Source organism: Pholis gunnellus (genome assembly GCF_910591455.1).
Source record: "Pholis gunnellus genome assembly, chromosome: 16".
In the NCBI taxonomy this organism is placed as follows: domain Eukaryota; kingdom Metazoa; phylum Chordata; class Actinopteri; order Perciformes; family Pholidae; genus Pholis; species Pholis gunnellus.
The window spans coordinates 496,148-516,763 of NC_136543.1; the positions used below are offsets into that span (position 1 = coordinate 496,148).

General features: G+C 42.6%; 1 protein-coding gene across 1 annotated transcript in view; it reads right to left on the reverse strand.

Annotated features, from left to right (window-relative positions):
- The window catches only part of gatad2b (GATA zinc finger domain containing 2B), a 51,888-nt gene extending 36,212 nt beyond the window's left edge, over window positions 1-15,676 (reverse strand). The window contains exon 1 of the mRNA XM_079176041.1: window positions 15,580-15,676. The gene's annotated coding sequence lies outside the window, so the exon portion shown is untranslated. The remainder of the gene's footprint in view (window positions 1-15,579) is intronic.
- Window positions 15,677-20,616: the final 4,940 nt, after the last annotated feature.

A 20,616-nucleotide genomic window follows, 5' to 3' on the forward strand; every position in this document is an offset into this window, starting at 1 on the left:
ATTTCAGTTTTTCTTTTTTAATAAATTTGCAAAATGTTCTACATTTCTGCTTTTTTCTGATGGGGTGCTGAGTGTACATTAATGAGAAATAAAATGAACTTTTTTGATTTTAGCAAATGGCTGCAATGAAACAAAGAGTGAACAATGTAAAGGGGTCTGAATACTTTCTGTACCCACTGTATATATATATATATATATATATATATATATATATATATATATATATATATACACACATACACTGTGTATGTATGCGCACACACACACACACACACACACACACACACACACACACACACACACACACACACACACACACACACACACACACACACACACACACACACACACACACACACACACACACACACCTTTTTTCTTTTACTTTAATAGCTACAAAGATAATCTGTTTTTGCCGGTGTTGATTGGCGCCATCCAATCAACACGAGCCATTTTATGTATGCTATGCTGCAGCAGCATGCTACTACAACAGCCAAAAGGAATACCAATGACAATAAACTTTATCTACCACGACACCAAGACCTGGAACTCAAAACAATATTGCAGAGCACCACAGAGCTAATATTAGCAGCATATTACAAGCAACCAACACGAGTATTTTCAGTTTAAGGTTGGAAGGGAACTACACGACTGACTTTTAGCTACAGCGAGGTAGACAGCTTAACATGGGTAGACCATGGATGTGTTGAAATGAATACATCGCGATGGTTTCCAGTTTTCGGTAGCACTAGAAAGCTATTGGCTGGCTCTCTGTGGGTTGTTTTCAACGAGCGAGTTGACGTGGTGGATTCACAGCATCTTTGTCAGCGTACAGCAATATTACAAACTGGGTCCAGAAATAGTAGCATGTAGCATGCTAGTAGGTATACTAGTCCCACCAGGACGATTATTGGTTGGATAATTTGACAGCCAAGAAAAGATGTTTCATGAGCATACAGAAGCAGCCCAACTGGAGGAGAATGGCTGATGACAGAATATAAGCAATACTATATCTGCAAGCATACAGTTAAAGCAGAAATCCAAGCGCATCAGGGGCTGTTTGAGTGTTAGGACAGGGTTTTGAGGGAGAGCATCACGAAATCTGAAGTGAAGTCAATAAGTCAAGTAATTAAATGGAAAGAACATGCTCTTGAATGAAGAGAGGAAAAAAACATAGCGTGTGTGGTGGAACTCCTTGTTGGTAATCATCAACAGTCCTTCAGAAAAGCAGGAGCTACCATCTGGCTTCTTCAGCCAGTGCTAAAAAAGATGGAGAGATGTCCTGGAACCACAAACCCCTCCCTGTGCCAACAGGAGGCAGTGGCTCAGCTCGCTGGACCAGCTGACACACTGGAACAGCATCTCAGCAACACACACACACACACACACACACACACACACACACACACACACACACACACACACACACACACACACACACACACACACACACACACACACACACACACACACACACAGTGTCTGCCTGGCTGTAAAGGATGTTGATGACAGGGCTGCTGGGAATATGACCAAAATTTGCATACGGACCGTTTCTGACACTAATGAGGCCAATCAGAATGGAGCTCATAGCAACAGACTTGTAATTGGTTGTGTGGCGCTCAGGAGTCGGTGCAGATGCAGACGGTGGTGTTGTGTTGACTCCGTACAGAAGTCCCATCCAGCAGGACCACAGTGTGATCATTACACAGACCTCACCTCACCACAGCACGTAAGGCATCACGCACACACCTTCCACCTTGCACTCAGACACAACGCTGCTCTTTATTGAACTAGACAACAGCTCATTGTGGGCGTTGCTATGACAACCAGTCGTCTATTTTTAAGCCGTGCCACTAATCAATTCCTGTTCTGCTGTCGCCTGAGGGGTGGGGGTGTGCATGTGAGGGTACTGATGCGTGTGTGCGTGTGGGGGGGGGGGGGGCAAAGGGGAGGAGGAGGGGTGAGTACAGTTGGAGACAAAGAGCACGGCAACAGAAGTCAGAAAACAGCATTGAGGATTCATCTCATACCAACACACTCTTCCTCCACATCACCGTCTGAATGTTTGCACGCTAACTGAACTACTTGTGAAAGCTGTCTGTTCATCACTGAGGGTCCGCCCGCTTCATCCCAGCATCTCATTGAAAAGCGTTGATAGAAACATTTTTTTTAAATGCGCTATGACCAGTGTTGTATGATGGACTAACATCGCCCCTTTGCTTTTTAGGATCTTTTTGGGTACTATTTGCTTGTGGATATGTTTTTTTCCCCATGAGCACCTACCGGAGGAGGCTTGTCCTCAGACTTTGTATGGAAGAACTTGTCACTCAAGCCGACAGCTGTAACTCAAGGAGGACGATCAATCGGAGACAACGTGTGTGTGTGTGTGTGTGTGTGGTGATCAAACACACAACACTCACCAGCTACAATCTGTGTCCACCCGCTCTGTCACAGGAAGTTTAGGATAGACAGACATGGACAAAACAAGCTTCTCCTTCATTTACGACAGTAATGTCAGCGCTTTTCAGAAAAGTTTAGGGATTTTAAACTTGAAGCGCTCGGAGCGGTCGAGCACATGCTCCCTCAATTGAAAACAGATGCTGGCGCTCAGAAAAAGATGCTATGTGGCTCTGAGAGCGTACTATTTGTCAACATTTATGATATTTTATAGACAAAAATCCATCCAATACTCAAGAGAGTAGAGGACTAACTAGTAATTAAACTAATCAGTAGTTGTAACTAGGGCTGCAACAACGAATTGATAAAATCAATTATTAAAAGAGTTGGCAACGAATTTCATTATCGATTCGTTGTGTCGCACGATTATTACGCCACTCAATAAGTCGCGAAGATGTTTGAGTGTTCAAAGCAGGCCCGGTCGCCTGAATACCGCAGCTAGGAATAATGGAATAGGACTCCGGTTCTATTTTGTGGGTTTTTCTCTGAACTGGGGCCGTGATTAAGAGGGACGGCCGGGGGAAACCTCACCCGGCCCGGACACGGGAAGGATTGACAGGTTGATGCTCTTTCTCCATTCTGTGGGTGGTGGTGCATGGCCATTCTTAGTTGGTGGAGCGATTTGTCTGGTTAATTCCGATAACGAATGAGACTCCGGCATGCTAACTAGTTACGCGGCCCCGTGCGGCCGGCGTCCAGCTTCTTAGAGGGACGAGTGGCGTTCAGCCACACGAGATTGAGCAACAACAGGTCTGTGATGCCCTTAGATGTCCGGGGCTGCACGCGGCCACACTGAGTGGATCAGCAAGTGTCTACCCTTCACCAAGAGGCGTGGGTAACCCACTGAACCCCACTCGTGATAGTAGTCCATTTTGTTTTGAATTATTACTTTAACAGCTCAGGGATGTTCGAGCAACCTGTTTGTGCACTTTCTGAAGATTTTATGCACTGTGAATTTGCAGTCAGTTCTGTTTTTGAATAAAGGGTCGGAAACTAATGCTTTTTTGTTTTTTTATCCGGTTCATCGATTAATCGAACAAATAATCGACAGATTAATCGATTATTAAAATAATCGTTAGTTGTAACTAGATGTCCTGAGCCAATCCTGCATTGCTAACCACTCACAAACGCATAATAAACAGCCGAACACACACACCTCAAAATAAATATTTTTAGATACCAGTCGTGTTTCAGCTGATCAGCTATGACCAGGCGTGATGCTGTGTGGTAGTTTTATGTTGCACACGGCGGAACAAACATTAACCTCACCCCACACACTAAACATTACATACATTTGAAACAACAGATAACAATCAAGACAGTTAATAAATTATAATTCCTTCCCATCATGCTGACAGCACGGAGCTAAACGGCTAACGTTAATGAAGGTTGCAATGACTTGCATGGTGCATTGAAGCTCTACTCAGTATAAATGAGTATTGGGCGAAGGTAAATTATATCACTATCACGATGTGTATCGTGGAGTGACTGTGGCTCAGTGATGGAGCAGTCCTTTAATCAGAGGATCGGCAGTTCGATCCCTGGCTCCACTAGTCCATGTGTCCTTAGGTAAGACACTCAACCCCAATTTGAGGCTCCTACGGTGTGTGAATGTTAGTCAGTCCTGATGAGCAGGTGGCTCCTTGCATGGTCCCCTGTCATCAGTGTGTGAATGGGTGAATGATGACATGTAGAGTTAAAGCTTTGAGTGCTCGGAAGATTAGAAAAGAACTATAAAGTACATCCATTACTATGTGTTCAAACGTAATCTCGTAAAATTGAGTTTTTGGCGAGAAACTTCAATAAATACAGTTAGAGGGAGATGTTTTGACAGCAATATAAAATAGATATCAGAAAGGGAATGATGGGCTGTTTAACTTCTTAACACTAGCTCTAAGCAGGGTACAATGTATCAAAACTACTAACGCCAATCAGAACAAGTATTTAAATACAAATAAAAGCCCCACTACAGTCCAGCTGCCCATCTACTGTATACCAGTGAGGAAACCTACATACAGGACTGTCTCAGAAAATTAGAATATTGTGATAAAGTTCTTTATTTTGTGTAATGCAATTAAAAAAACAAAAATGTCATGCATTCTGGATTCATTACAAATCAACTGAAATATTGCAAGCCTTTTATTCTTTTAATATTGCTGATTATGGCTTACAGCTTAAGAAAACTCAAATCTCCTATCTCTAAATATTAGAATATCATGAAAAAGTATACTAGTAGGGTATTCAACTAATCACTTGAATCGTCTAATTAACTCGAAACACCTGCAAGGGTTTCCTGAGCCTTGAAAAACACTCAGCTTGGTTCAGTAAACTAAATCACACGTATGGGGATTATCACAATATTCTAATTTTCTGAGACAGTCCTGTATACTGTTGGCGTGGTTGGTAGGTTTAGGTTTACATTACATTACAGTCATTTAGCAGACGCTTTAATCCAAAGCGACTTACAACTCAGATTCTATCACACCGTAGGCACAGCTACGGGAGAGGTTTTAAGTGTCTTGCTCAAGGACACATCGACATGGAACTAGTGGAGCCAGAGCCGGGGATCGAACCACCGATCCTCTGATTGAAGGACGGCCCAGCTCTCCAGTTAGCCACAGTCGCCCAGTTTAGCATGACTTCTGTGAGTTGGCTGGTCAATATGTTCTTTCATTCAGACACAAAGAAACATGTTAGAAATAATCATAAATGGGCGCTGTCTATAACCTCTTCAAAAATGATGCATTTCATTTTAAATGTACATTGTGTTTCGGGGTATGCCCCCAGACCCCCCTAGAGGGTTTGTGGTCCACCCACCACAGAAACACACAATCCTGTGGGGAACACGGTTTCCTTATTGTCAGACAACAGACGTGTTTCTTGTTGTTGCAGTGATACTCCTGCTGCAAATTAAGAAGGCTGTGCCTTTTAAAAAGAACAGACATAATATTCTGTTTTTTATATATTTATTTATTTTTGCCCAGGGAACAGAGCACAGTGAAAACGCATTCAGCCAGTGTGAGCCGGTTTGTAACCTCAGGGTATGGAATTATCTCTTAATACGTAGCCGTTAGTGGTCAAGACGTCACACAGTAAGACAGTCAGAGAGAGAGAGCCATGGTGGGAGGTGAGGAGGAGGAGGAGCAGCAGTCCTGGTGTTTTCAGAGCAGAATGAGGAAAATCTCTTCCTTTAAGGGCTGGCACTTTGACAAGAAATGTCTGAGTGCAGAACTTCAGACCACAGGGTGGGGCAGACACTGTTTCAGCAGCCAAACGAGGGGAAAGAAGAAAGAAAAAAGCAGCGGGAACATGAGACACTCAGTCAGAGCGAGGCACACTGAGGTAGCACAGACATCTTAAAATGGGGCTGGATGTGGCAGCCAGGAGGAGTGTCAATGCACAGCAGAGACCATCAACACTCCTCAGCAGAGGGACATTAGCTGCACTAATCCCACACAGTCACATCACACTGCATTCTGGGTATTTCAGGGGGTAATGCTTTTTTTGTTGGATGCTGGCATTTGTTTACATATGGAGCAGATGTTACAGATGCTACTTTTGTGACAGAAAAAATAACTTGAATGAAATGGATGGTGGGTGGTACAAACTTGATTTACTCTGTTACATGTACTTGTCAGACTTGTTTTAATGAAGATAACTTTACTCCTTACATTTGGATACATGAACTGCACTACTTTACTTTATGAGTTTATGAGTAAGAGCATGTGGCAACCGCCAACCAATGCTGAAATGCCTTAAAACCTGCTTTCTCTCTACTGACTCCCTAAGAAGTCTATGAGAAAATGACTCTACTTCTCATGTGATTCATTAGCTCAGTAAACACATGGTGTTGTCTGGTCTGAGCTTTGTCTGCGTTTTCGTCTTAGAACTGTGTTTTCAGTTCATTGAAGTTAGTTGTAACATTTTAGCCTGAAAATGACTTAATCTGACTCCACCCACTAGCGTCACTTCTGGTTTCAAAATATCCAAGATGGCGTTTGGCCAAACACCAAGATGGCAACGGCCAAAATGCAGAACTCAAGGCTTCAAAACCATAGTCGACAAAACAATCGGGGACGTCGCGGTGACTGCATCCACATCTTATATACATGGTTAAGAGACCGACGAACTACTGATCTCAGGTCTGCTGGGTCACTGTTACTGTTGATAAATGCACGGGTGGTAGAGCGGGTCATCCTCTAATCTGAAGATCGGCAGTTCTATCTCCGGCTTCTCCAGTCCACATGGCAGTGCCTTTGGGCAAGATACAAAACCCTAAATTGAGTGCGAGTGTGTGAATGTGCATTAGTTTAGATCCTGGTAGGCGGCACCTTGCATGCATCACACCATCAGTGTGTGAAAGGTTGAATGTTGACATGTTCACGACTAGAAATCCACTTTATAAATACAAGCCCATTGAATTCAATTCAGTTTATCTTGTATAGCCCAAAATCACAAATTCTCCTCAGAGGGCTTTACAATCTGTACACATACGACATCCTCTGTCCCAGGACCCTCATATCAGAACAGGAACAACTCCCCAAAAAACCCTTTAATGGGAGAAAAGAGGAAGAGACCTCAGAGAGAGCAACGAGGAGGATCCTCTATCAGGATGGACAGAAGTGTGATAGATGTCATGTGTACAGAATGAACAACACAACAGAATTACAACACATTCAATGCATATGACATCAAGGATTCATGATTCAGAGGTGACTATGGCTCAGTGGTAGAGCCACAGTCCTTCAATCAGTGGTGTGTGAATGTAGTATGAATGTTAGTTAGTCCTGATGGGCAGGTGGCACCTTACATGGTCCGCTGCCATCAGTGTATGAATGGGTGAATGATGACATGTAGTGTTAAAGAGCTACGAGTGGTCAGAAGACTACAAAAGAACTATACAAGTACACCCATTACCATTCAAATAATCAGAGTAGTAAATAGAATAATGATGGGTTACAACTACTAATAATAACGTAGAATAATAATAAATAAAAAGCAGTAATGGTATCAGTAATAATAATAATGTGACTAATAATATTAGAGCTAAATTAAGAGACTAGATCTATGAAGAACTTTGCTCTTGTTCAAGCAGTGTACTCAAGCAGTGTACAGGTACAAATATGAGGTACTTATAACTTACTTTGGCATTTTTATACTTCTAGTCCACTTCATCTCAGAGGGAAAGATTGTACTTTTAACTTTACTACATTTGTTGTATAGTAACTAATAACTAGTTAAGCTACTTTACAGATTCAGAATACAAAATATATATATCAACTCATGATTTATGTTGTATTAAGTAGTACATAGTCTAATTATTAAGTACATAAAGTAGTTCAAATTAGCTCCACCTTTACCGGCTGCAACAGTAAGCTATAAATAAATTAATGCATCGCTAATTCTAATCCAATTATATAGACCGACCATGAATATATTATTTTACAAAAACGTGAGCCGGACGCTGCGCACCGCTGCGCCAGGAGAGGGCCAGCCGGCCCACCCGTAGAAAGGGTTAACATGTTCTGAAACAGTGGCCGTCAGCCTAGGTAGGTCCTTACCGGGAAACAGTGTGCAGATTATAAGAACATCCATACTAACAGGTGTTTCTTCAGCTTCTCGTCTTAGTATTGTGTGTTGTCCACCTTTCATATGGATCATTTGTCATCTTTTCATCAGATACCGCTGCAGAGAGGCCCTGATACTGGCTGTGTACAGTGACATTTGGACGATTACATTCAGACTAGTTGACTAGGTGACCTTGTGCAGCACCTGACTAAATGCAGCACAGCAATGCAGCAATGATGTGCACACTGCTTATTCACCGGCTGTTAGTCACAGCTGCACTGTCACCGACTGCTGGGCCATTTCTACAACTGACTGAGAATAATGAAACGTTCCCCACTCCCCTTTCATCGTACTAGAGTAACACACACACCGCTCCTTCCTCTATGCATTCATTTAACATCATTACAGGTATTACCCACACCCACTCCAAAATGGGTTTTCTAATTAAGAGTCGATTATGCAGATTTCTCTCAAACACGAGTGATGCATACAGACTCCAAGGTCTTCAGATTGGTTACACATCAAAACATGAGTATTCTAAAACATGATTAAGCAATTCCATACAAGTCTTGTATTTTCACGACATGCCCAAATGCTGAGGGTTCTGATTCACTCTATTAGGTTTGTCAATGATAACGTTGGATTTGATATGAATGAAAGGTTGGAAGGGTTCGACCCCTGAATCTGACAGGATATGAACTAGGGTTGGGCGATATTTCCTCCATCGCTCCAGTAATCTGGAGTTAAGCTGTGCCCAAGGACACATGGACATGGACTAGCAGAGCAGAGATCGAACCACCGGTCCTCTGCAGGCACACTGGCTTAACTCTCCGTCTGCCATCATCAGTGGTGTCTGAGTTAGGACCTCTCGTTGTCTCTCTCTCCCTCCTCCTCCTCTCTCCTCATTTTGCTTTTTAAAATGATCAGCAGTTTTACACAAAAATATACTATTGATAATAATAACTATTATTATGGTAGCTTCTGATAAATACAAAAACATTTGAATATGTAAAATAATAATACGTATTATTACTATTATGATCAAAACTGTGTCGGAACCTGAACTAGTCTAAAATAAAGCCTGACTGGCCCACTAACCTATTGACCCCAGTGGGCACTAGCTCCATGTTACACCAGTTGAGCTTCTCAACTCCAAAAATGTGGGGGCACATTTTTGATTCGCCATAAATTTGCATAAAACTGCCAATGTTCAAAATATACACAGTTGATTTGTTGCCTCAAAAATGATGAAGGTGAATTATGCAAAAATTTAAAAAAATATAAAAACGAGTTGTTCAGAAAAGGTATCCCCTCTTCAAACTAAAATGTGAGCTGCTGTGGCTGAGCCACCGTACTAGTTTGAAGCACCGGTTAGCATCATAGCTAGACTAAGGTTAGCATTTAGCAGCCAGTAGTCAATCAAAGGCAAAGTAGGGGCGTGTCTTCACGCAAGGCATACTGGGTCGCCAGCACGGGGCTGTGAAGAGCACAAGCTCCACCCTCCCAATATGCTAGCAACTGCTCAACATTCACTCGTCAAGTTGACTTTTGAGATTGTGGAGGCAGAGATGGAGTAGACACGATGGAGGAGACACGGTGGAGCAGACACGGTGGAGTAGACATGGTGGAGTAGACATGTGCTGATGTCTCCGCTCCACAATGATCAGAACGCACAAATGATCACGTTTGGGTCCAAATGGCAGTCTGGAGCCCTGCTTATAATACATAATGGTGACCATTGATGCCAAGAAGTTCTTTTTATTACAGGTAAGTAATTCATTTCCTTATCATATGAATTGTGTATTTTTATGCAAATAACTTCTAAAGACGACAATAACAAAGGAAAATCTTTTGAACTTTTGAGAGTTTACACTGGCTTCGGGGTTGGTTGAAATTGCTTCTTGGGAAAATCCACGACAGTGTTAACATTGAAAAGAAATGCCTTCCAGCTCTTAGAAGGAAAGCAGCATCGCCAAAAATCTGAATCGGCAGGTCACACTTTTAAAGAGTGGGCAAAGAAGCGAGTGGTGGCAGCTTTTTCTGTCTTTGGAGCGAGCATTGAGCGGTACTGAGTGGAGCAGCTTTGGGCAGGGGGAACTGAGAGGAGGGACTTCTTCCTGTTTCACTCACTGCCCTGTGGCAGCTAGCTTCAGAGACCACGGTGAAGCCATCATTCAGGTTGTTATGCTGCAATCCAGTGTCTTCAGTTTTAACTGTAGGAGCCACTAGCCTCGTGTTGAAAGGCTATTACTTGTTGTGTGTAACCAATCAGATAGTGCTGTGGGCGGGGCATTGAGCAAAGCTACAGAGAGGGGACTACAGAGAGCGAGATTAAACTAATTAATTTGATCTGCGATTGGATAATAAAGAAAATCAAAGAAAAAGTTCCCCACCCCAAACTACATGACCTGATGTTTAATAGTACCTGACCTGACATTAAAGATCAATTTATCTAAAGATTTTATATTGATTATTGAAATGATATGCAACTATGTGTGGTCAAGTCAAAGGCCCCTGTGTTTACCACCTGCATTTGGCCGATGGCGGGTGCTAGTTTCCAACACTGGTATAGAGCAATGCATGTCTTCACACTTCTGTAACTGTACTCAACACCATCACCATGGCCTCCTCGGTGAGGAACAACTTATAAAGATACAGCATCTCAGGCCATGTCCACACTACTCCATTTCCATTTGAAAAAGCATTCGTTTTGCTTTGTTTACACTGAGCATCCACACTATGCCGGCGTTTTCGAGCACCGAAAACAGGAGTTTAAAAACTCTCCCGAGGACGGATACGTTTGAAAACTCCGGGTTGCGTTTTCGTGTGGACGGTCGAAAAAGGATACGTTTAGAAACGATGACGCCCACACCCGCGTTCGCTACTTGATTGGTTCTTAACAGTCATGACGTGTCCTTCCCTGATTCGTCACGGCCCTATCACCTGACCCTTACCCGGAAGCTCACAAACGACATTGATTACCGATCGACTACCAGGTTAATTTAACATGGACAACTGATTACAGGTGTTGTTGACCATGTTGTCTTTAGCAGCTGTTGTCCAGTTAAAGTCTGCATTATATAATTCTACTACTGCCAACATGTGGAGGAAGCAGCTGTTATTGGAGCACTTAGCTAGCAGTGTGACCAGCGACGTTACCAACCCTACGGAGCGGACGTCTGAAGTCACGGTTAGCGGCTTTAGGGAGGGTGATGGACACAAAACGGAGGACTTTCCTTTTCTTATTAATGCTTATTTTGTTCTGCACATATAATATGAAGTCCGCAGATCAAATATAAAAGAACAAAAGCAGTAAATGCTATTCAGTAGGACAGACACTTCAGACACCAGCAGAGCTACGAGTCAGAACAGACACAATGAAACGAGTGTGAGACGTGTGTTGACCACATTTATGGACCCATAATCTAGTAAACTTCTATGTGTAAGTGTTGATTTTAAAGTAAATTTGATGTGAGAGAGATATAGAGCAAGACCCACAGCGTTGTAACTAACCACTAACTTTAAAATGGTATTTTGTGCTTTTGTACGCTATATCATTGAGATTACTGATGGTATTTTTCTATTTAAATGAATTTGATATTCATGCACATTTCAAAATTGTATAGGCCTGTTTCACTCAGGGCTTTGCAATTTTATTTGCCACCATTTACTTTAAAATCAACAAAAATCATACACCAAACCAGCCAGTGAGATCTTGGATTTTTCGGCTTGGCAAGATTTAGGTTCTGCTATTGGAACACTTAACTCTTCTTCTTTTGGGCCGTAGCCATCTCAACGTGTAATTCAATGGTCCACATTGGAGAAATGTAAGGGTTTCAAATGCTCGACATAAACTAGGTCGCACGACATGTCATGTGACCTTGATTGTGTAAAAGGTTTTTTGAATGTTCGGAATGGCTGCCGTCATGGCCTCCACCTGGCTGCCTCCCACTGCCGACCCGATCTCTCTCCAACTGTCTTTTGAGTGTTGTTGTAGTGTCAACACACCTTCCAGACAGCCATCGTGTTGCGCTGGGTTGTTCACATGTGTAAAGAATATAAAAAAGAGAGCTTGAGAGAAGACTTTGTCCACACAGCCGACCGATCACTGCATGCAGTGCGCAGGATTTTGGGATTGACAGAATCTGACCTTGGACAAGAAGTTCCAGGTGCTGTTGGATGATCTGACAACGCTTGGTTATAAGCAGAGGCCTTAACTTGATGTCCACTGTGACCGTTTCGTAATACACAGAAACATAGAATTTGTAAAAAATAAAAACAGAGTTTTGCTGTGCTTTATTTACGTAGCGAGACCGGCCACGTGTGCCTTTTAGTGCATGAAAGCGTGCCCCACTCACAGCGGCTACAGCTACAGATGACATCGTCGCAGAAGCGTAGCGCCCACTCTGCCATTTTGCTTCAGGTAAACACTGAAGGTGAACTCTGTCAGCACTGTGTACATTGCACAATTAGTGCTTTCAGCACTATTAGCTGCTAGCCACCAATTCATCCGTCACCATATCGAGGGCTGTGAATAGATGCTCTGAAATTTGAACACAGCACATTTAAAGTCCTGATGAGACGAGGACGCGTCGCCAGCAAAACCATTGTTTTCCTGTGGTACGGTGAGCACTCTTGCACCGCGTTTGTCTAGTGCAGTAATTTTCAACCACTGTGTGAGAGATCGTCAGGTGTGCTGAGGGAAAATGTCCAATTTCACTTAAATATGATTTAGTTGCTGCTAATAATTTGCCATTGTTTAGCGTCTGAGCTGCAATATAGTGGCTGGCTAAGTAATAAATACTCTTCCATGCCAGTGGGTGGCAGTAGGTAGCGCAATAATGACCTTGTTAATTTAAGACGGTAGAATAAAATGATGTGCGGGAGAGGTTGTGATGACAAGATGAACAGCGATGGAGAAATATTTGAAAGGGAAAAATGCAAACTGAACTGGGCCCTGGACAGAATTCTAACCCAGATGAAAAGCCTTATATGAGTGGTGGTCGAAAGAAAGAAGAAATAGTGAGCTCGAGGGAATACAGCGAAAGTTATCTTTCGTTTGGATTTACTTTCACTGAGGATCTGACTGCACAGACTCCGTTATGCTTGGTGTGTGGGAAAGCTCTCCAACAGTGCCATGGTCCCAAGCAAGCTTAAACATCATCTCCAAACCAAACACCCGTCACTTCACAACAAGGACACGGACTATTTTGTTCGCCTGCGTACACAAACTGAGAAACTGGCAACTTTCATTTTGCAACTTTTTGGGTTGTTGGTGTGCCACGGGAACTTTTTAATGTAAAATATGTACAGGCGGCTCAGAAAAGGTTGAAAAACACTGACCTAGCATACAAGTTGAAGTATAGTAATAATGTAACGACATGTCCCGTCTGATAAGGATGTTTGAACTTTAACTGCCATTGTTGTTTGAATAGTCATTATATTTGATGATCAGCTACTTTAAGTCCAATAGTAAAAATTACATCAGCTGATTTCAGTGAAAACATTTTTTAAGTAAAGACTACAATATTTCTGACATTTAGAAACAGTGTCTTAATTGCCTATTTTGTCCACTAACAAGTTTATAGTTCAACGCTCAATGTCCCCTTGAGCACACATCTGTAAGCATATTCTTCAGTAAAAAGAGGATTCTTTATTAAAGTGTCTCTTAATGTGTTTATTTCTTAAAATGAATATCAGCTTATTTATCACTATCCCAATTAGCAATATGTGGGATGTGGTAGCTCTACAACACAGAAATCCAAAAGGAGCACAACCAGCTTAAAATAGCTTCACAAGCTATTCCGGTGTCCTGGTACATAGGTTATGAACTAAATCAATCATAATCACCATTGTTTCAAAATGGACCAGTTAAATGATGATTAAAAACATCAAACCCTAATTGCACTGCATATTCATAAAAAGTTACAGCACAATACTCTTGAGGTCATAACAGTATGGCAGCTTTCATCTGTATGCTACCGGGGCTGCCATGGGACTGAGCTGGAAATAGGAAGAGGAAGGACTCCATCATTGAGAATACTACAGTTCATTCACACTCTTCAACAGCAGGGACCTTTCATTCATACACATCCACTTCCACAATGTGAGTGGAGGGCTGAGTGTATCAAGGTCTGCCAACTTTCACACAGAACCAAAGGCTGTGGGGCTACTTTACTTGCACACTCAGATGAAGATGTGTGAAGTGAGCACAATGCCCGAATTCAAAGTCTCTGATGTAAAGCACTTGGAGTTGCCTTGTTGTGGAAAGGTGCGATACAAATAATGCTCACCTACAGAGGAGACAGGACCAGAAGCAAGCAGCTGGTAGAAAGTGATCCACTGCTGAGGAAAGTGAAGGGGTGCAGGTTTCCTGTTAAAGCACTGACAGCCACGTTCCTGCTGTCTCTCAACTTCTCATTTCAGCACACAGCTTTCCTGGGACTCTGGGCTTTCATTATCTACAGCTGGTGTACATGACATAACTACACTACATCTTAACTGGGACTTTAAATGACCCATATGTTGCACATTTCTTGTAACATTTTGTAGTGGAGGAAGGTAACATTAACAACTCTCTTCACCTCATGTAACCACTGTCAATGGTAAAGGCTGTACAGTCAGAGACAGCCCATCACAAAGACTACACATAGCAGTCATAAGTGCCTCCATCTGCATGTGACTCATGTAAATCACAAGGAGCAGCGTAGCAACCGAGGAGAGACCCGTTCTGGCAAACAGACCCGAGAGATCCTGTATACTGCAGAATAATAGGCAGCACACATTAAATATTGATTCCCGTTTGGTCTCTAACGTCATCTAGACATCTACCTCCGTTAATCCGCCGCTCAGCACACAGCCAGCCGTTCGGCCTCAGTACAGCCTTGCCCTTACAGTAAAATGTTGTTCTGCTGTCAGGCGCCAGGCAGCCATTTAGGTGCATATGGAGCCAGTTGAGTAAATGGCTGATGCATTTCGGATTTTTCTACCTAATTGCTAAGAGCCATCAGCGACCCCGGCCTCCTCCTCGCGCGTTTTAATCCGCCACTTCCGACTGTTTCGCTTCAATAAAACCGTTCTAACGTCTCGTCTGATCCCGGTGCTCTTTAAAAAGAGCGTTAACAAGTATGTGGAGGACCCTGGCTCGTTCTCCAGTCTGAGTTAACCCCTAGAGACTCTGGATCAAACAATGAAACGGATTGGAGGCATTCCGCACAACGTTTCCATCACAATGCAATCACATTATCTCCGTTAACAGTTCGGTTATCACCAACAAACAGACAGTCGGGTAGGATTTACATATGCAACAATGTTTCTGCTGCGACTCCAGACATTTAAATGGGAATGAACAGTTCGAGGCGACGGCTACTGGTCGCCAACATGTCAGCCCGCATCAATAAATAGCAAAGCAAAGCCGCTCTATTGTCTATCGGCATAACCACCGGCAGGAAAACGACACAACAACTAGCCGTCCTACCGCGGCATGAATCCCGCCGCTGCCATTTCAAAACATCTCCCGCCGGAGCCGGGCCTCGCACACATCCTCGGACTCACCTGTGTCTCCTTTTCGCCTCAATGTGTACCGTCTCCGGGTTCACGGTCCGGTCCTGACGCGCTGCAGCGGCTCCTCACCACCAGTCCCCGGCACCGGTAGGCAGCACTGAGCTGCTGATTGGGCCTCGGCAGACGCTCACCCCCTCGCTGCAGCCAGACGGACTGCTCATTGGTCAGACAGACACTCCGTGACGGCTAGACAGACAGCTGAATGGCTGCTCGTTTCTCCAGCAGATCCAGACAGACAGCTGATTGGTCCGCTGGCACTTTTCGCTGAAGCACTGAGACAGCGGATTGGTCACTTATTTCCGCGGTGAAGTCAGAGAGAGATCTGATTGGTTTGTAGTAGTGTTGTTGTCTGGGTCTGGATGGAAAGCCATGTTATCTCAAATGGGGCTAAAGAAACAATGTGTTCGTTTACATTCACTAACGTAACCAGGTTTTCATAAGCTTTCAACATGAATACTTGGACGTAGGTTAAAACCCGGTGTCCTTGACTGGAGTCAACGATCAAGAGAAAGCTGCTTGCTACATTTTAAAACCTACCGGGTTCCTACACATGTGCATGACAAAGACCTAAAACAGGCGAACACATCTTTGACAGCAGTGCGGGTGTCTGATAAGAAACGTGATTACTCCAATCAAAACCAATGCACTCCACGTTGTCCCTCTGAAGACTCCTGTCTGTCTCTGGGCCGTCACACCAAATGTCCTGACAAAGACAACTCAGCCTGCACTGTCAATGTGCCGCTGTTCAGAAGCATTGTCATCGATAGGAGCGGGATGTGATAATCGACCAGCTGCACACAACTCCTTGCAGGTCGGGGAAATGCGTTGTCCTACGTTAACCTACTCCGTCCAGCTCTGAGTAATAAAAGACAGTGTGAACGACTTGAACATGGGTCGTGTAACTCTATTGTCAATTATCTTAGCTGTTGTAGCGGCTCATTAAAGTACACTGACAAGAACACCGTTGTCTCGAGATGTTGCCACTTGTGAAGAGACAATAGAGAGCCATTGGTACCATGTCGGTGGAGTTGCTGACTTACTTAGCATATTGAAATTGAACAGTGAAGTTATTTTTCATCTACTTGACGTAGGGTGGCCATCCTTTACTTCTTATTTTGTTTGCTACACCTGCTGTATGTCAGCTGTAGGGGATCCCTTTGCTCTCCTGGCATGCAGCAGAGATCTGAGTGTAGGTTACTTCTAATATTTCTGTGCATGTCATGTGGTTTAAGGTATCTATTTACACGAGGATCAAAATCATCTACAGATTATTTTTGGAATTGAAAGCAGTGTTTTTTCACACTCTGGTAAACCACAGTGTAACCTGCAGGGAGACAATAGTCACCAGGAGACACATTTGAACAACCTTCGTTTCAGGCTGGAGACAATGAATGAAGTTGGATGTTATTGGTAGCAGCTGTTCATATTGGAGACTGAGCCCTCTAGTGGTTTCACAGGTTTTAACTTTGCTCACAGTAAAGCTCTACAGTATTAATTGTGTTGCTATTTTATCCTGTATTAAATTATAGTGGTCCTTTTATGGTATTGATCTTCAATAACAGCTTCTTTCCGCTGGCTGTCACTCTCATGAACAGTTAGTCAGACATACTGCACCACCATTTGCACTAATATCCCAAATCCATTGTCCATTGTTGTACTTTATGTTCATATGTATTCTTTGATATATATTTATATTGTACATAGTAGTTAAATGTTAAATGTTTATGCTTAGTTTCTCTGTTCTACTTTCTTGTCTTTAATATCCTTGTTTTTACATTTTTCCTGTTTATTTGTATATTCCATGTACGTTGAGAGCAATGTGTAAACCGAAGTCAAATTGCATGTATGCATCCATGGCTAATAAAGCTGATTCTGATAATATCAGTTGAACACATTCAATTATATTAGACCTGTGTTACTCCCATGATCCATGTTGGGAGCACATATAAGGCAATCTCAATTCCGTGTTCATTTTGATTTACCAGAATAATCCTCTCAGTATCAGTACTGCTTTTCCTGGGACTACATAATTACATTACAAAAATACAATCAAATAAAACAATTAAATGATATCAAACAGTTGTAACAGTCTGTTGATCAAGCGTTGCCTGGTGTCCATTTTTGAAAGCTTGTAGACTTCTCAAGCTGACCCTTATTTGTAACTAATTACTTCATAAATGGTCCTAACCCCTGACAACCCCGAGGACTCTGGCTCAGGCCCCTGCTTGAAAATGACTACCCAAAACAAACAGAATATCTCTGCAACTACAAGGTCTATTTGAATAATCTTGGTATCATAAGAAAGGGTACATTTGTGAGATTTCTGTGTATATATATATATATATATATATATGTTACTGGGTATATACAAATGAAGATGGAACACAGAATAAATGAAAGATGTTATTTGCACCTAACTAAGCTGTACACTTATAGGATAAATTATGCAGCTGCAGCCCAAATCCTTATATCCTAATATGTGAGCATTACCTGTTCGCGCACGGGAGAGGTTGCGGTGACAAGACGAACAGTGATGGAGAAATATTTGAAAAGGAAAAATGCATACTCTGAACAACAAAACTAAAAACAGAGAGCAACAGAGCTGTTGAGGAAGAGCTTTGTGTGTGCCTTTCTTCAGTTTCTGCCAGGATATCAGCTTTGTGTTCATCTAAACAGGCCCAGGTTTCACACTGAGTAAGGGTCAACAAATTGAGAGACCTGTCATTAAATTGTCAGCATATATGCTGCATTATGCTACAATGTGTCATTTTGTATCTTTTTTGGTTGTTGGTGTACAACAACCAAATGTTTTTTAACAAAAACACTGATCTAGACCGCGCGCAAGCTCAACGCCTGTAGAATTAATGTAGTAATGCGATTCATCCACTAGATGGATACATAGTGTTATCACATGAAAAGCTGAAGCTTTGATGCTGGAGGCCGGCCCTGTACAAATGATCCTCCACGCCATGCAAATGCAGAGACGTGTGGTATCAACCCAGAAACAATACAGAGGCATTGGAATAGCAATTAGCAGCCTTGATATGCCCTCGAACACAGCTTGTAATCACAATACAGTAAAGTTAAGACATCATTCATGGTATAAAGTGAAGTGAATTTTTCTCTTTGGCTGCTGGTTCAGAGAGTTTTGGTCGAAGAGTGAAAATGCTTACACCTTTGGAATCTGTGGAGTCTCAGCTTTCATAATGATGTATTGTTTGTGTGGGTAGCATGAAGTAGCAAAATCTCTAGCATTAATACGCTTGCATGCACGGTTTAAATTAATCAATCCAACTTCCACAAAGTCTCAAATACTGCACTAATTTGCCTCCAGGCTGCTGCTGTTTTAACTGTTCAAATACAGGTATCCTCAAAAGTCGTCACAACGAGAAAAAAGGTAATGTTGGGCACTATTCGGCCCCGAGTTGAATTGTTCTCAACTTGAGGGGCTCAGGGTGTCAATTCAAAAATAGGAGGCAGATAGAGCGGAAAAATGCAAGCCACTCAACAATTTATTTATTTTATTTTTTATTTAAACCTTTATTTAACCAGGTGAGTCCCATTGAGATTAAAAATCTATTTTTCAAGGGAGACCTGGCAAAAGCAGCAGTCAAAAATGCTTCACTCTCATTGGAAACAATGATGAAAAGCCACCGGGCTGCTTAAGCATGCTCTGTCTGACCCTTTTGTTTGGCTTTCCACCCACAATTAGGAGCAGGTAGGTGTAGTATGGTATATATAACATACAGCATTTGTGTAATAGATCACCGTGATACAACTCAGACAAATTCAAGGAAAGGCAAGATACTTGGTTATTTATGACCAAATTACAAACACACTACGTGACAGTCCACGATTCCCTCGACATTGTCCAGAATTTATTTGAGAAAATGGCTTACCCCCTTTGCTACAGGAGCTGCTCAGTTCTCAGTAATGGCCTACACAGAGCTCTTTTTCGAAGGCAGAGGACACAAGAGCCTGCCTGTAAAATTCCTGATAGCTTAGTATGCGCTGCTAACAGAGTAAACAAGTTTAGCGTCAGCGGCTACAACTAAGTCTGCCAGTTTTGCTTTAGAAGCAACAGCAACCTAGCCAAGTTAGCACCTAGCTAACTGGACTTTGCCGGAGAACAAAAAACTGGAGCATAGGTTTCCTTTAATCTTCACCATCGGAACACAGAACAGCAAAAACTGCATCCGATACTCTCTTCTGTTAGTTTATCCACCACAACGACAGAACCGACGCCAGCTAAGCTAAAAAAGCAGTATGCTATGTAACTCTCTCTTCATGGACTGCTAACATAACGCTAACCAGGCATTTGTGAAGGATAAAAGTACACAGCTAAGCATGAGACTTTTTAACTACCCCATCGTACTAATGGATTGATGTGATTAATGTATTCACTTAGCTTTATTGCTGTGCTATTGTTGTAGTCAGGGTATTTGGGTAGCTGGCTTTGCCACAGTTGATGTGTTAGTTATGTTTCACTCAGGACAGGGTCTTCCATGCACAGTAACCTTCGCACATTATCCTACACACGTTACGCTAATGGACAGTTTGAATTAGTCTTAAACACAGCAAAGGTTCCCGCTAATATTTATATATTATAATTTGTGTTCATACTCTAACAATCAACACTGTGCCAGCCTCCTTCCTAACTGGGAGGAGAAAACACAAGCAGGCCATGCTGAGTAGAAGGTCAGCAGGGTCATCACACCCACATAAGAGCAAAGATCCAGTGCTCTGTGAAGGGCAGAGAAATTGGAAGGATCGATTGCAATTTCTGCTAACAGCACAACTGAGGATAGAAGTTAAAGTAGAAGTAGAATAGAAATGAGTACACCCAAGTCTTCAACTCACTACATTAAGTCTCCCTTCTCATCCTCCGCAACCTGGTGCCTAAGAGCTTTTGAAGAACAGTAAGTTGGAAAACAAACTTGGGAGAGAGAACATGGTGTAAACATTAAGGTAGGTCTGTACAGCTCCGCCAGAGACACACATCTGCTATTTGTACAGTCCATTTGACAG